At 33.1% G+C, this 4,606-nt stretch overlaps 1 non-coding gene across 1 annotated transcript; it reads right to left on the bottom strand.

Moving 5' to 3' along the window:
* Positions 1 to 705: 705 nt before the first annotated feature.
* On the bottom strand, positions 706 to 812 carry LOC133073146 (U6 spliceosomal RNA). The gene has a single exon (XR_009696856.1). It is a non-coding gene; the product is annotated as a U6 spliceosomal RNA (small nuclear RNA).
* Between the last annotated feature and the right edge of the window lie 3,794 nt (positions 813 to 4,606).

The following is a 4,606-nucleotide window of genomic DNA, read 5'->3' as shown; positions in this document are numbered from 1 at the left end:
CATGGACAGCAGCCCACCAGGCTTCTCATATCTTGCCTTTTCATGCTGTCCATGAGGTTCTCCAGGCAAGATTACTGGAGTTGGTTGCCATTTCTTTCTGTTTAGATAAGAGAAAAATCTAAAGTTTTTTTTTTAAGAAAAAAAATCATTGATAACTTTTGATAAAGCAATTTTAGTCGAGTGCAGTGGGAGAAAACCACATTGTAAGGGGTTAAGGGATAAATCATTGGTGAACAATTAGAGACATTCATTTGATATTTTGTAAAAACTCATAGATCAGCTGTGGAAACTTCACAGACTACATTAATGTGCTCTTTTATCACAGAGAATAATTTGAAACTCTTCATACAACATTAGTCAGGAAACTGAGTTCTGTTTTATTACTGCCAATCTATTTACAAGTTAAGGAAAGCTATATTAAGTACTTCCACTTTCTTACCTAAACTTAACCCCAGTACCTAATTAAAGTGAAATTAAGATGATGTTTAATTAATTAATTAAAATGTACCAGTGAAAGAAAAGGCTTTCAGCTACCACTTAATGGATATTTAAAATGTTTTTATTAAATTTAGGAGTAAACATAATTTTTTAATTTTTTATTTATTTATTTTTTTGATGGTTTATGGTTTATTAAGCTGTGCCTTAGTACAGATGCTGGGGCTTGCCCATGGTGCTGTTAATGTACAAGGCCCTGATGTTCTGCCAAAATATATGGAATGCTTCACGAATTTGCGTGTCATCCTTGCGCAGGGGCCATGCTAATCTTCTCTGTATCATTCCAATTTTAGTATATATGCTGCCGAAGCGAGCAAAATATAATTTTTTTTTAATTCCTGAGACTTTTGTGTAAATTTTAAGTAATCAAAAAATTCTTAATCAGATGGTGAAAGCAGAATTTTTATTTTAGAAAATATGCTCATTTTCAGGTTACTGTGAAAAACACTCTCAAGAAACTCAGATAAGACATACTCCTGCTTACAAGAACCTCATAATAAACTAAGAATATAAAGTCAGACTGCTAAATATGTATTATTATAGGAATGATATATTTGTCTGAATATCCTCATACACCCTTTATTCAACATTCAGTAAATGGTGTGGGAATGTTTTACCTTAGGATTATATCAATCCTTTAGTAAAAGACAAAGCAATTCTTAAGCTTTTGCTAGTACTTATTGTTGCCAAAAATGGCCATTAAAGGCTGACAGATCTATTGCTTAAAAGGGTAATTGTAATGAGCTTCTCATTTCCTATGCACAGAAAAAAAAATCTGAGTCAGGGCTAGAAGCAGAAGGATGTCCTAATTGAGTACTGGCACCATTCATATTATAATGTAAAGCTGTTTCTCCACTCTGCAAGGAGTATTCAGAGTAAATTATTGTTTTGAGAAAATATTTCTCTTTTTAAATATGCCTCTAGGGTGTAATTACTGAAGATTAATACTTGTCCTCAGATGATGCCTATGTATGGGTGTGAGTCAAGTATAAGGTAGGGGTGTGTGTGAGTGTGTGTGTGTGTGTGTGTGTATTTGGTTCAATACTTGATGATCAGGAAGAAGAAAAAGGCAGGAACTACTGTCTGAGAGACACTGGTTTGCCAACACCCACCCTAGAATGTTCTTCTTTTTAGCCCTCTTTTCCCCAAACTCAGTAATATTATAAATACACACTTAATAATTTAGATTCTAAGAAGGCTATTACACAAATTATCATGTGCTGTGGTTCACGTTGTTGAGCGAGTTGGAAAGGCAAGAAGACATATTTAGCTTAAGAATTTCCAGGACTGTTACTCCTTTCTCATAGCCCCTGTGGACAGTGTAGAGGGGAATTTTAAAAATGTTTCACTGTTCTTGTACTACTCTTTCCCTCACAGGATCACCCAAAGGCTATCTGGGAATTGCTGACATCTTGGTGGCTTATTAAATGAAATCACAATGTAGGAAGAAACTTAAGATCATAAACTAAATATGATGGTATCCATAGTTCCCCAAAAGTCTATGATTTCACAGAAAGTCTGTTCACAGGCCACATCTGGTTTAAGAAACATTATTTTCCTGTGTCGAAGTCAGTTATTTTATCTTTCTTTTTCTCAAATAAAAAGCAAGAATGGGCAGAGATGCATCAAGACATAATAGTGCCTATGGGCAAAAAAGGAAATACTGTGCATGCTGAGGAAGTTAAGTGGATGATTTGGAAATTGAAGTCTGTCTGAAATTCTAGCTAAGGATGATTATTATGGAATGAATGCTTGTGCCCCTAAATATATTTAGGGGTTGAAGCTTCAGCCCCTAATGTGACTATACTAAGGGATTTATGTAGGTAATTAACAGTAAATTTGTTTATAAGAGTGAGAACCTCGTAGGGTTAGTGTCCTTAGAAGAAAAGACAGGAAGAGATGGTCACTTATGCATGTCTTTTCTCTTAGCCATGTGAAGACACAATGAGAAGGTGACCCCCTACAAACCAGGAAAGAAGGGTTTACTATGAGCCAAATAAGCTGATAATTTGATCTGGGACTTTTAGTTTCTAGAACTACGGGAAAATACATTTCTATTGCCTAAGCCACCCAGTTTGTGGTATTTTGTTATGGCTTCAAACTGAATAAGATAAGGATCTTCAACTCAGAAAAGCAGAAACTATTCTGGAAGGCCTTATAAAAGGTAGGACAAGTCTGGTATTGAGGCATCCACACTGTTCAGTCTTTCTATGTGGTTCTACTTATTATAAATGTGCTTTCTGTGAAAGCATAAGCATGCTGGATTTAGAAAACAAGCATCAACTCTCCTTGTCAAAGGACCTTCCTGATAATTTTTGACATTTATTAGCTCCTGAGACCACAATTTTCTCCATTTCTCTGTTATCCTCTCCCATGTCTATAATGGTATGTATATATCCCTCTCTATCTCTATAAGTCAAACCATAGTTTGATTTGTGAAACTAGTGAATTTTAGAGAAATTACTCATTTTAACTTATGTATACTTTGAAAAATTCTTATTCACAGAATAAATTAAATGTTAACCTTGGTAAATCAGATAAAAGATTTGAATGAAGTAAATTTTCCTTTTATTTATTTTTTTTGTTTTGAAAAGAAAATTCCTAGAAGGATGTTATTGTTTTCAATTGTGAGAATATTAATGTTGACATAGTAATTTCAGTAAGAGAACTTAAATACAAAGAGATAAATTATATGTTTTAAAATGAATGAAGTATATTTAAGCCTTTATAGAAAAGAAAAAGGTTTTTCCCCCCACATGCATTAAGCATGCACGTACGTAGTATTTGGAGGTGGCCATTTTTAACAATTAATATTCTGTTCTGTCATATAGAGTTCCAGGAAGAATACACTAACTGTATTACTTCACTAATCTTAGTTTTTGCTTCATGCAGTGAAGGTCAAATTCATTACCTTAATGGTGATTTAATGTAGATGAAAAATTTACAACTAATGAGCACCAAGGGTTTTATAGTACCTGCGGTCTACTTGAAGCCTTTGGGGAAAGAGTAAGGATGGGGATAAGGGAGGTGAGAGAGGCCATCCTGCATTACAAGAGAGTGCACCGTCACTGTAGGGATTATAACTAAATAGAGGGATTACAGTCATGTTCATTCATGTTTCTTTTTTATTTCAAGGAAAAGGAGACCGCTTATGAGGAAAAGCTTTTATTTATTAAAGTTTTACTCAGCATACTTATAAAAATCACCCTGCTTTTTAATATTAGTTTCTTATATGAACATATATTTTTTTCAGCCCCTTTCAAAATGTTTAATCAAATTTTTATCTTTTACTGTTTAATTGAATCAAAATGCAACAAAAGTTAATACCAAAATATATTTCTGTGCTATTTTTTCCTGCTTAAAATAATTTCCTCTACCACTGAAGATTGTTTAAAAGTTATTTTGGTAAGTTGCATATGCATAAATGGATATTTGTCCATTTAAACACTTTTTCTCATCTTTTGTGGTATATGTGAATGCTGCAATTAAAACAGGTTCTCAATACAGAGACAATATAAAAGTGTTTAGGGATTTAGTCTCTAGAGATACATTGTCTAGATTTTCATTTCACCTCAATTCTGTTACTTCTCAGATAATTGGTCTTAGGCATGTATTTCAGTTTTCACATCCATATGTGAAATGGGGATATAATTATGTGTATCTCATAGCTTGTTTGAGGTTTACATGAATTAATGATTGAAAAGAATTTATAATAGAAAAGCTTTGTCAATGTTTTCTCATCATTTCCTTAAATATAGGCATAGAAGAATTATCCTTTAACCTACGAATTCTTAACAACTACATTAATGAATAAATGACTTAAGGTCACCTTTTCTGCATTTTGAAAGAGTCTATGTATAATGAAATTTGTGGTTCCATGGGAAAGTGAAAGTTTCAGGAAAACTGTTCTAAAGATTAGTCTTTGGGGAATGAAATCCTCACTTCCCAATTTTATTCATAGTTGTTTGTTGAGCTCTATTCTTTCTCACAACAGTTTTGGCCATTTAACTTATTTTAGAAAAAAAAAACACAGTCAATTTCAATCAGGGTATTAGTGCTTGGGCTGCCATAAGTACTATAAACTAAGTGAATTAAACAACAGAATTTTTTT

This window comes from Dama dama, chromosome 18, assembly GCF_033118175.1.
Source record: "Dama dama isolate Ldn47 chromosome 18, ASM3311817v1, whole genome shotgun sequence".
Taxonomy (NCBI): Eukaryota; Metazoa; Chordata; class Mammalia; order Artiodactyla; family Cervidae; genus Dama; species Dama dama.
Note: the sequence above shows the minus strand (reverse complement) of the source record. Positions and strands in the feature narration are given on the sequence as shown.